This window comes from Amia ocellicauda, chromosome 12 (genome assembly GCF_036373705.1).
Source record: "Amia ocellicauda isolate fAmiCal2 chromosome 12, fAmiCal2.hap1, whole genome shotgun sequence".
Classification (NCBI taxonomy): Eukaryota; Metazoa; Chordata; class Actinopteri; order Amiiformes; family Amiidae; genus Amia; species Amia ocellicauda.
In genome coordinates, this window is record NC_089861.1 from 40,943,950 (window position 1) to 40,957,310 (window position 13,361).

The 13,361-nt window shown below is 39.4% G+C and overlaps 1 non-coding gene across 1 annotated transcript; it reads left to right on the forward strand.

Annotated features, from left to right (window-relative positions):
* The first annotated feature begins 2,372 nt into the window (after nucleotides 1-2,372).
* On the forward strand, nucleotides 2,373-2,463 carry trnar-ucu (transfer RNA arginine (anticodon UCU)). Its single transcript is given in 2 exon segments — nucleotides 2,373-2,409; nucleotides 2,428-2,463. It is a non-coding gene; the product is annotated as a tRNA-Arg (tRNA).
* The last annotated feature ends 10,898 nt before the right edge of the window (nucleotides 2,464-13,361 follow it).

Below are 13,361 nucleotides of genomic sequence, written 5' to 3' on the forward strand. Positions count from 1 at the left end.
ATTCTAGGATTTTGAAAATGGGGCGGGGGCCATAAGGAGGCCATGATTATTACAGAGAGGTCTGCTAGGGGGGTCTGGGGGCATGCTTTTAAAATTGGTTTTAAAAACTCAGTTTGTAAGTCAAGATTGAAGCAAATTACAAGGATAAGCTGGGCTATTCATAACAATCCAGCATTAATGTACCACCATATTTGCTACCATTTGCTAGTGACAAATGTATTTTAAAATGAACACAATAGACAACGGTGATGCCTTCTTGCCATGAACACAAGACAATACAGACAACTTTTCCACCCGCCTCACCCCCAAAAGTGCTTCAATATGGACACATTCCTTGAGCATGTGTTCAGTGCAAGAGGGAATGGTATTAGTGAACAAAATAGGTTCCCCTTAATATGCAAAAATAAAGAAAATGCCTGACTGGAGAGAATGGGTACACAACTCCCCCCAACATCACTAGAATGCATCTTTAACACTGTATGTTAAGAAGTACCTTTTACAACAAAGTGTTATGACGTCAAACAAGTATTTACATGCAAAACAAAATCTATGTATTAATGTCTGAACAATAAGTTATGAGTGTAACATTCAATCCCTGGACCCTTATGTAACATTATATACTGTGCAAATATATACAAATAGGTCAAATAAAAAACAGCACTTATTTGTTCAATACATGGCAAAAAGGTGCTAAAATGATTTACCAAGAAAAGAACACAAAAACTTGTGAGCTAAAACATATTTTTTTAACAATCAATAACAAACAATAAATAACATTAACGATTAGTATTATTTTTACTAAAAAGAAAATCATATTTGTTTTAGTTAATATGATTAATGTATATAAAAAGTATTTACTTTGAAAAACCACACTATTAAATGAAAATACATTTTAACACTATAACAAGGTAATATAGTACAAATATAACTGAAGAAACAGTAACAGCTAAACACTCAAAGATAGAGGAGGAGCAACCTCCTCTGCCTCTGTGGACCAGCCTCCTCTGATGTATGGTAACCCTAAACTAGCTATCACCATTCATCAAATTGTCAGTGTCATAGCAGAAATAAAATCCAGCACAGCAAGAGTATTTCAATGGTCAACTTACTGCGCACTGTCTGGTCCTGAGACTGACCTGCAGTGCGCATTGGAGAGCAGAGCGCAGCAGCAGGTGTGTTTGATCCAGAACTGCTCTCTCGCACCTCTATGCACCAGCCTCCTCTGGTATGTAGGTAGGTAGCAGTGGCCACACTGAACACAGGGCCCGATCTGTAATCAATGTATACCAGTGATGGCACCAGTGACTTTTCTAGTCTTAAACCCCCCCCACCAAGAATTGGGTCTGAGTTCATGGTCATTGTGCTTGTACATTAGTGTATGCGTACAGTTACAATTTACAGTATCCTTGTATGTGCTCGCTTTGCTTTGTGGAATGATGTTCGTTGCTTTATTGTTGTGTGTTTCAGATGATCATTTTATCATTTTCAGAGTTAACATAACTATAGATTCAGCAATAATTTGGTGTTCATATGTGTGTAGTGTTATCGCTATTCAATATAGTGTGCCCAGTGTGCATAATGAGAAACATGTTCAGCTCATCTGCTCTGATGTTATGGATATCAAAAATGTCAACCCTCCACAGACACACACACACAGAGACACAGACACAGACGCACTAATAGGGACAAATTTTACTCCCTCAATAAACAGGCGGACAAGGAATAATCAGGACCTGATTTAACTGAAATAATACCAAAAAAGTTTATTGAGCTACAACGAAGCGCTCCGGAGATGGTCACTGGGCAAGACACATCTAAAGTTTTTCTAAAGAACTTGCTATCATATACAAGAGGACTCCCTTTGGTTTCTGGGCAACTAGATGATGGTAATGAGGTACCTCAAACTTTAACACACACGTCTCCTGTGTCTTACATTATGTTCTTTCTATGTCCTTGGATGAAAATGTTTTTCTAAAAATCACCTGCACAGAACTACTGTACCTGTCCTCTCCGGAGCCATACACAAAGCTTAAATTCATATATGGGTTACACAATCTTGCTGCAACAATGGTGGGAATATAATATATTTGGCACTCAGACAGGGCACTGTCCCACATCACACACAGAGACACACACACACAAGCACAGACACACACAGACAGCCAGACAGACACAGACAGTGTGCTTGACAAATACTTCCCCTCACAGTCAAGTCAACATGAGCCGCATTATCTAAAAGAAGAACCCATCATTTCCTTTTGTGTCAATATCAGCGAGACAGGGATTAAAAAACACATCTGAAAATGCTACTTCTACAAGCACGCTGAGATGCCCCGTCATCAGTAGGCGTGCAGAACAGTATGGTGACAAGTGGCTCTGTGGCGCAATGGATAGCGCGTTGGACTTCTAGTGAAAAGGGCAGTGGTCATTCAAAGGTTGTGGGTTCGAGTCCCACCAGAGTCAGTGCTCACTTCATGAAACTTAGAGCTTGCTGGGCTTCCTCGTGACAGCCAGAGGTATCTTGCAGTCAAGTGCCTCGCTGATGCCTTCACTTCTTACTTTTCTGGAATGCCAACTTTGTCCCAAATCCTTGCTTGACTATCAAGACCTCATACGCTGCTTCTTTTCCTAGCCACTGTCACTGTACCAGTCCCCCTCCGTGTCAGTTGCATCTCCGGGAACAGCTGGATCAGGTGGCCTTGTACTTAAGGCCATGGACTACTAAGCCGTTGTATTTTGCACCCGTGGCTTTCTATCCCACCATCGTTGTGGGCATTCCTTGTTTGACATTTCTTGACGACTGACGCCGTGTACGTCCAATGGACAGTTCCAAGATTCGCAAGACAGAGCTACTTGTGCATTATTGCCCGCTTAACCTGGCTGCCTCTCGAGTGAGCAAAGCCATTTTACCAAATAGAAGAACCCATCATTTCCATCCGTCTCAAAATCAGCGAGACAGGGATTTAAAAAACACAACTGTAAATGCTACTTGTCAAATCACGCTGAGACGCCCGGTCATCTGCAGGCATGCAGAAGAGTATCTTCGTCGTACAGTTTTGTGGTTCTGTGCCACAATGGATAGTGTGCTGGACTTCTAGTGACACACACACACACACACACACACACACACACAGACACTACAATTCAATATTCAATGTGCAAACAAGTTTAGCCAGAAGAAACAGAACTCTTTCAATCAATAAATCATGAATATACATTACAAATCGATTCAGAATATGCATAATACAATGTAAAAGCCAGACACAGGGATGGAGAGAATCTCTGGTTCCGTTGGTGTCCGGGCTTTATTGTGGTTCACAGGGTAAACGGGACAAAATACAAGGGGTAAAAACAACCAAAACGAAACATCCACACAAAACAGGGTGCTCCGGGCAGTCAGGGTTGGGAGTGTCAGTCCTCCTTCTCAGCGGGTTAGCTGCCTCCATCTGGGAAGGAGAGGGATTAAATAGAGAAGGCACAGCTGCCACTGACATCACAATCGCCTCGGTGCTCATTGCCCGCAACCGTGAGTCCACAGCCTGTTAGCGAGGGAGCGACAACACAGCTGTGGCACATGAGCACCTCATCAGCAGACGTCAGCAGCAGCCGTGCCGTGACAGACAGCGGCCTGTCACATACAATTGTATATTTCCTGCGTTCCGTTCCTGCACTCTCTCATTCACCCATTCTAGCTGAGGCAGCCAGTGAGCCCACACACGTGCTATCCCTTCCTCTTCCTCTCACTTCACTGCTATATCAGCGATGACATCATAGAAATCTCTCACCTGACAGCAATGACATTACAGAGCACATACATTATGTCTCTCGCCACACTGTCAGTGTTGACTTTCTCGCTCAGTATGCCAGCTCTCCCGGAAACACTGCAATACGTGGATGAGTTTGTACCATTTTTGGATGCTCTACCCTGCTGGGGCGGAGCTGTGATCCAGCTGAAAAGCAGGTCAGGCATGTGGGCACCTGGGCAGCGAAAGATGTATTCGTAATGAAGAGAAACCCAGGTCCAACCCTCCGGTCCAGCCACAGACAGCCACAGAAGTAGTATAGATGGCGGCATCACTTATTTTGACAGCTGGAAGTCCCGCCCTCCCTATGAACCTTTGAACGGGAACTCCTCTCTCCTTCCCAGCACCCCCCTTGGGTTACCATTTGACCCTCCCTTGTCAGCCATCTTGGATGATATCGGCTATTTTGGATGTCAGCCATCTTGGCTGATATCGGCCATTTGTAAGGTCATAGGTCATCTGGTAAGATGGTAGCCATTTTGTTAGGGTGACATCCATCATGGTGAGTGTCCAAGTGCACCTCACCCTGCTGGTGTGGAGATGTAACGTTTAATAGCGTAAACTGTGTTTTTAAGGTTATATTGTTTTCATGATACTGTGTTGGAAAATTAAGAAATAAGAAAATAAAAGTTTTATATATTTTAGGTTATAATGTTTTATGATACTGTTTAAGTAAATAAAAAGAATAAGAAAAGTTATATATATATATATAGGTTATATTGTTTTATGAAACTGTTTTGGTAAATTAAAAAATAAGAAACATTTTAATATATATATATATATATATATATATATATATATATATATATATATATAAGTTTATATAGAGAATAAGAAAATAGAAGTTTTAAATACATACATATATATATATATATATATATATATATATATATATATATATATATATATATAAGATTATATTGTTTTATGATAATGTTTTAGTAAATAAAAAGAATAAGAAAAGTTATATATATATATTAGGTTATATTGTTTTATGAAACTGTTTTAGTAAATTAAAAAATAAGAAAAGTTTTAAATATATATATATATTTAAGGTTATATAGAGAATAAGATAATAAAAGTTTTATATTTTATTTTAGGTTAAAATGTTTTATGATTTGTTTTAGTAAATTAAAAAATAAGAAAAATAAAAGTTTTATATATATACAAGATTATATTGTATACATTTAAGAAAAATAAAAGTTGTAAATACACATATATATTTTATTTTAGATTATGTTTGATTATACTGTTTTAGTAAATTAAAAAATAAGAAAAATAAACGTTTTATATATATTTAAGGTTACAATGTTTTATGATACTGTTTTAGTAAATTAAAAAGAAATATGAATATTTACTCAGAGTGGGATTTGAACCCACATGTGTTTTTAGTTTATATGTTTTATGATTAGGCTTAGGATGATACTGTGTTTGCAAAATAAAAAGGTAAGAAAAAATCAATTAAGAAATGTATAGACTTACATATATTGCATGTCATTACATATATATTTAAGCAAACACAGATAAACACACATACCTATATCTCTTTAGTTTATATTTATCAATAGACAATAGAGAACAACAGTGAAATGTATAGAATTATATCTGTACATTTTGACCAGCACTGTACTTATTATATTTGTTACATTAGTGAATGCTCAAACGTAGCCTTAACATGTATCATATTTAAGAATATACTGCATTTCATTCCATTACACACACACACACACACACACAAACATATATATATATCTTGTTAGGTTTTATTTATCAATAGACACTAAAGACATGCACACCACTTTTCTTAGAGAGACACAGTGAAGCACTATTTGTGAATACTCATATGTAATAAATAATATATGTATATATGATTTGTTTGTGCTTTAATGTATAGAATTAATAAAATACACACACACACACACACACACACAATGGTGACTTTTATTGTGACAAACAAGCATTTTACAACATGGAACATAGTCAGAAGTAGAAAAAGATACTCCATGAAATGTTTTATAGATACTTGTAATCATTAATTTCTTGTTCACAACACCAACATTGGACAGAAAGAAACACTGACCTGTACAGAGTAATGTCATTTCCAGCATATTCCATATATATTCTATTCAGTCTTTCACTCTTGGCTTCTTTTTCAAAGTTATACCAGGTTCTGGTGACAAAGTACATCAGGTATCTATTGTAAATAAAGTGAGAAACACTTAAGTTTCTATTCCTTTGGAAATACCTTATTTTTCAAACCTACAAATACATGGTGACAACTGCAAGCATGACACACATACAAAACACAGAAGTAGGGACCACATTGCAAGGATATAATAAGCACAAATAGTATTTTACTGCAAATTTTAAGTTTTGTAAAATTATTTATATAACTTCTAGGAGTAATCTGCAAACTACATAGTGAAAATGCAATCAGTCTTCAGGAAACACACACAGCAGACTGAAATAAGCACAACGTCATATTTATATGAACCAAAACTGCATTCTACTAAACCCTGAAACTCTGAAAAATCACTACAAACTCTGTGTTTTGTAAAATGGCTTATTTCACAGACACAGAAACAAATAGGCTCACCCTCAACATATTCCAACACTTGTTATGATGTAAACTTAAAGGTTTACCAGTAGTACAGGGGTATTATTAATCTATTCATGCAACTTTTAGACACTTGTCTAATACAGAGCTAACAACTGCATTGATAGCGGGTAGCAGGGCTTTGACAATGCTGTGCGGTGGGGTTTAAAATGACTTTGTAGGCCAGGGCTTCAAAACCTTACCCCATTTTAACATTTTCAAATTAGCCTCCAACCCCTAAAATACTAAGACATGTTTTTTTTGTATCATATGTATCATGTTGTATTACTATGTACATTAATGTGGTTTATAATTTTGATTTAATTTGACATAATTTTATCATATTTTTAATTATAAATTCATATATATAAATAACAAATACTATATAATAATAGTCATAATAATGCAAAAACATATTAAGCAATCATATTTTTACTTACAAAATAATATATATAAAATAACAATATCGAGCGTGGTATTGACGGTATGGAGAGACCCCGTTCCTCCTCCTCCCATCCCCGCTGCTGTGCCACGTGTGGCCACCGCATGCTACCGGCTTGGAGTGGTGACGTGATCTGCCCCCTCTGTCAGGGACCGGACCCGCGGGGTCCTAGTCACGTCCTGAAAGACAGGGGGCGAGATGCTGCACCAAGATGGACCAGATCTGTGCCCTACTGGCTGCTCAAGGTTTATTTAGCCGCCCTCTCCTCATGTCATGTCAGGATTGATGGCGAGCCTCCGGACCCTCATTTTTTAGCAGCGCAGTTTCTGAAAGGTGCACGTAGGCAGAGGCCTACCCACGCTCCTTCTTTGCCCGCATGGCGCCTTAATGTAGTGCTGGACACGCTTTCTAAGGCCCCATTTGAGCCCTTGCAGTCATATGACTTAAGGTTTGCGTCACTGAAGACGGCATTTTTGCTGGCAATCACGTCAGCGAGTCACATGCCCTGTCTGTTCACCCTGTGTGTGTCCGTTTTGCAGGAGATGGTTCCAGGGTTACACTTTGACCTAATCCTGCATTCCTCCCGAAGGTGCTGTCTCCTTTCCATATCAACAGGCCTATTGAGTTGATGGCTTTCCATCCTCCACCCTTCTCTTCGGAGGAGGAGAGTAGGCTACACCTGTTGACCTGCTGCGGGCTCTCAGGTGCTATTTGAAGCGCACCAAGGACATTCGATGTTCGGACCAATTGTTTGTGGCCGGGCGCTTTCAAAGCTGCGCCTCTCGCACTGGATTGTGGACACCATTACCACGACTTATGAGTCAACTGGAGCCCCAGTGCCTGAACACCTGGTGGCCTACTCGACTCAAGGTGTAGCCACGTCGTGGGCCCTTTTTCCAAGGCGCCCCACTGGCAGACATCTGTGCGGCTGCGAGTTGGGTCTTGCCACACACCTTTGTTCGGTTGTACAGGCTGGACGTGACGGGCCCAGTTCCTTCTATTGGGAATCCGGTGTTGGCTTCAGCTGAGTCGCAGTAGCCTGTTAGGCACTGGCTCCTGGCTTTTCTATCCCTGTCTGCCCCTGTTGAGCATGCTTGGGAAAAGCAATGCAGAACCGTTATCCCTTCCTACCGGACTGTGACTTGTATACAGTTCATTCTATAGGTGGGAGTGCATGTGTTTTTTACACGTGTACCCCGCCATTGTACATAGTTCCCTAGCTATACTAGCTGTGCTGAGGGCCGCTGCTGCTGTATTCAGCAGTAGGCTTTGAGTTTGCTCTTGTGCCCCGCTGTGTATATAGTTCATTTATTGACATCATTAGAGCATCTGTTGCCGCTAGCTTCCGCAGTGGGTATCCTGCTCCTGTGTCATGTGTGTGGTGCATGAACTGGCTCCTGCGCCCCGCAGTGTATATAGTTCTTTAGAATATACAGTTGAGCTTGTCCGCTCCTTATTAAGTTTAGAATGGACAACTGCTCCTGTTGTTAGCGAGGGCACTCGTGCTTCGCTATGTATATAGTTCCTTTGCCAGCAGTCTGTGGCCCCGCCCTAGCTATGCTAGTGCTGAGGCCACTGCTGCGGTGTCCAGCGGAAGGCACTTGAGTTGGTTCTTGTTGGTCCACTGTGTATATAGTTCCATTATTCGTAATTGAACTATCCAGCAGTGGCTATCTAGTCTGGGTAGCCCGCTGTATGTTGAGCACGGGCTCAACGGACTGCGACCTGTGCTTATATGGTGTGGTCTGGGTATTGGCCCTGCTCCTAGCCCTGCTAGTAGAGCAGGAGACTGCTATTACTAGGCTTCATGGTAGGCACAAGGTCTTGTTGCCTGTGGATACACCATTGCTTATTTCTTCCCAGTTCAGCGTGACTGTGGTCTTCGCGTCTGAGCAGCCCAGATGTGGCCCAAGGGGCCCCTGTGGTTCTATCATAGAGTTGGTACGGCTCCTAGTAGGTTCGCCTCGGGGCAGGCTCTCTTACCAGCTCGCTGCCTCCTCCCTTGCGACGGTTTGGTTATACTGTAACACCTCCCCCTTGGGCAGTGCTTCTGACTCGAAAGATAACGATAGGTTGCGTATGAAACCCCGGTTATCTGAGAAAACAAGCACTGCCCAAGGGTTGCAAGCTCGCGCAGGAGTTCAAGCTCCCGGCAAAAAGAGGAAGTCCTTGTGCAGACGTCACCTTTTATACAAACAGGAAGTGGAAGGGTCCTGTTTGAGTGACGGGCACAAGGGCCAATGGCAGCTTTGATAGACAAAAGTCTTCGATGCGTTCCAGCGATGCACGCTGAAAACCCCTCCCCCTTGGGCAGTCCTTCTTTTCTCAGTTAACCGGGGTTGCATATGCAACCTATCGTTCTTTGTCTATGGTTAAATCCCTCTCACTTTGTAACTTTTACTAGTAAGTCAAATTGAGATTTTAAAAGTTGGTACATGTGAGTCAGAGCCAAGAAGGTTGAATTCAGACTGTAGGTTGTTTATGTACATGGGTAAATTACTTTTGCTAGCCTAGTATAGAACTATATACCAATGCTTTATTGTCCTTCAGGCTAAATCATTTTGTATACCAAACAATGGTGAGTGACATATTCTGAGTAATGTACTTAAACTAGTGCTAATCATGCTCTGAAACCAACCCATAGAGAACAAGGTGAAAACTGGAATTAATGGCAAAGCACAGCCATAAACAGTCAACATAATCAAGCCCAGTTAGAAATATAGATGTCTAATTATTTTGAGCACTAATCTTACATTTCATAAAGAAAAGCATTTAATTCTTAGCAATTGTTAGGTGTATGCTGTACGTATTCCAGTTAGTTCACTGTAATGACAGAAATGAGAAGTTCATTTCTTTAGCACACTCACGGAAAACCATTTATTTTTAAACAGTTACTAGATAGCCAGTTTAGGCCTTCATCTTAGTTATTTCTAATAGCAAGAGTGCTTAAAATTATTAATTGAATTATATATCTTTGTTCCCCCTTTTTCTTACTGCTCTCATAAAATAACATTTTATTCAAGCAATAACAGGGTAGCCTAAATATACAACATATCTTAAAGTACAAGGCATCTGAAAGCTGTGTATGGTCTCAATGCATTTGATGCGGAGGATTAATTCAACTGAAAATGGTCAAAACTGTGGACTTTTATTGAATGTTAAATTTGACAGTGTTCTCTCTTAAGGACCTGTTGCCTGTGGGACGTTGCTGCTTTGGTTGTGTCCAGTGCCATTTCAGATAAGAGAGGCTCTGCAGGACAAGCAGGACAGAAACCCGTCTCACAGACACTCTGCCTGCTCTGCATCTCCATTTCCCCTCTCCACCGCACACAGCTGAACGTTATTCTGAATCTTACACAGAGCGCTCAGCTTCTGACACTGATGGCAACATGGGGCCTGGCTCCGAGCCTGAGGAAAACCATGAGGTAATTCAAACTTATTTAATTTCTATACTGTGAAATGTCAGATTGAAAGTGGTTTCTGTTCTTAATGTTTGTATTGTTTATGTATTTCATGTATTTTTGTACAGTTTTGTGTTGACGAGTCCTACATCAACATGAATGTGAATTTCAATGTGAAGAGCACGTGTCATGCTCTGTAATGCAAGGGAGCAATGAGGGGCTGTAGAGACACTCATAAGAGTAGCAGGAGCACTTTTTTATGAACTACTAATTTGTTATATTTTAATAGAATATGAAATGTAGTAGAAAGTTGTATCAGATCAGACCACTGGACAGAAACACCCCACCAAGACTGAGTTTTCATGTTTCTGCACATGTCACCTACAAACTGTTGACAGAGTGGATGAGGGTCTACAGCAGAGGTTCCCCATCCTGAGGTTGTGACAAAGTCAGGGTGAGTTTTGTTTAATATGTTTTTAAATTATTATTATTATTATTATTATTATTATTATTATTATTATTATTATTATTAAATTATTATATTGTTATTTTAAATATATTATTCTGTAAGTAAAAATATGATTGCTTAATATGTTTTTGCATTATTATTACTATTATTATATAGTATTTGTTATTTATATATATGAATTTGTAATTAAAAATATGATAAAATTATGTCAAATTAAATCAAAATTATAAACCACATTAATGTACATAGTATAACAACATGATACATATGATACAAAAAACATGTCTTAGTATTTTAGGGGTTGGAGGCTAATTTGAAAATGTTACAATGGGGTAAGGTTTTAAAGCCCTGGCCTACAAAGTCATTTTAAACCCCACCGCACAGCATTGTCAAAGCCCTGCTACCCGCTATCAATGCAGTTGTTAGCTCTGTATTAGACAAGTGTCTAAAAGTTGCATGAATAGATTAATAATACCCCTGTACTACTGGTAAACCTTTAAGTTTACATCATAATTTTTGTAAGTGTTGGAATATGTTGAGGGTGAGCCTATTTGTTTCTGTGTCTGTGAAATAAGCCATTTTACAAAACATAGAGTTTGTAGTGATTTTTCAGAGTTTCAGGGTTTAGTAGAATGCAGTTTTGGTTCATATAAATATGACGTTGTGCTTATTTCAGTCTGCTGTGTGTGTTTCCTGAAGACTGACTGCATTTTCACTATGTAGTTTGCAGATTACTCCTAGAAGTTACATAAATAATTTTACAAAACTTAAAATTTGCAGTAAAATACCATTTGTGCTTATTATATCCTTGCAGTGTGGTCCCTATTTCTGTGTTTTGTATGTGTGTCATGCTTGCAGTTGTCACCATGTATTTGTAGGTTTGAAAAATAAGGTATTTCCAAAGGAATAGAAACTTAAGTGTTTCTCACTTTATTTACAATAGATACCTGATGTACTTTGTCGCTAGAACCTGGTATAACTTTGAAAAAGAAGCCAAGAGTGAAAGACTGAATAGAATATATATGGAATATGCTGGAAATGACATTACTCCGTACAGGTCAGTGTTTGTTTCTGTCCAATGTTGGTGTTGTGAACCAGAAATTAATGATTACAAGTATCTATACAACATTTCATGGAGTATCTTTTTCTACTTCTGACTATGTTCCATGTTGTAAAATGCTTGTTTGCCACAATAAAAGTCACCATTGTGTGTGTGTGTGTGTGTATTTTATTAATTCTATACATTTGAGCACAAACAAATCATAATACATATATTATTTATTACATATGAGTATTCACAAATAGTGCTTCACTGTGTCTCTCTAAGAAAAGTGGTGTGCATGTCTTTAGTGTCTATTGATAAATAAAACCTAACAAGATATATATATGTTTGTGTGTGTGTGTGTGTGTAATGGAATGAAATGCAGTATATTCTTAAATATGATACATGTTAAGGCTACGTTTGAGCATTCACTAATGTAACAAATATAATAAGTACAGTGCTGGTCAAAATGAACAGATATAATTCTATATATTTCACTGTTGTTCTCTATTGTCTATTGATAAATATAAACTAAAGAGATATAGGTATGTGTGTTTATCTGTGTTTGCTTAAATATACACTCACCTAAAGGATTATTAGGAACACCATACTAATACTGTGTTTGACCCCCTTTTGCCTTCAGAACTGCCTTAATTCTACGTGGCATTGATTCAACAAGGTGCTGAAAGCATTCTTTAGAAATGTTGGCCCAAATTGATAGGATAGCATCTTGCAGTTGATGGAGATTTGTGGGATGCACATCCAGGTCACGAAGCTCCCGTTCCACCACATCCCAAAGATGCTCTATTGGCTTGAGATCTGGTGACTGTGGGGGCCAGTTTAGTACAGTGAACTCATTGTCATGTTCAAGAAACCAATTTGAAATGATTCGACCTTTGTGACATGGTGCATTATCCTGCTGGAAGTAGCCATCAGAGGATGGGTACATGGTGGTCATAAAGGGATGGACATGGTCAGAAACAATGCTCAGGTAGGCCGTGGCATTTAAACCATGCCCAATTGGCACTAAGGGGCCTAAAGTGTGCCAAGAAAACATCCCCCACACCATTACACCACCACCACCAGCCTGCACAGTAGTAACAAGGCATGATGGATCCATGTTCTCATTCTGTTTACGCCAAATTCTGACTCTACCATCTGAATGTCTCAACAGAAATCGAGACTCATCAGACCAGGCAACATTTTTCCAGTCTTCAACTGTCCAATTTTGGTGAGCTTGTGCAAATTGTAGCCTCTTTTTCCTATTTGTAGTGGAGATGAGTGGTACCCGGTGGGGTCTTCTGCTGTTGTAGCCCATCCGCCTCAAGGTTGTACGTGTTGTGGCTTCACAAATGCTTTGCTGCATACCTCGGTTGTAACGAGTGGTTATTTCAGTCAAAGTTGCTCTTCTATCAGCTTGAATCAGTCGGCCCATTCTCCTCTGACCTCTAGCATCAACAAGGCATTTTCACCCACAGGACTGCCGCATACTGGATGTTTTTCCCTTTTCACACCATTCTTTGTAAACCCTAGAAATGGTTGTGCGTGAAAATCCCAGTAACTGAGCAGATTGTGAAATACTCAGACCGGCCCGTCTGGCACCAACAA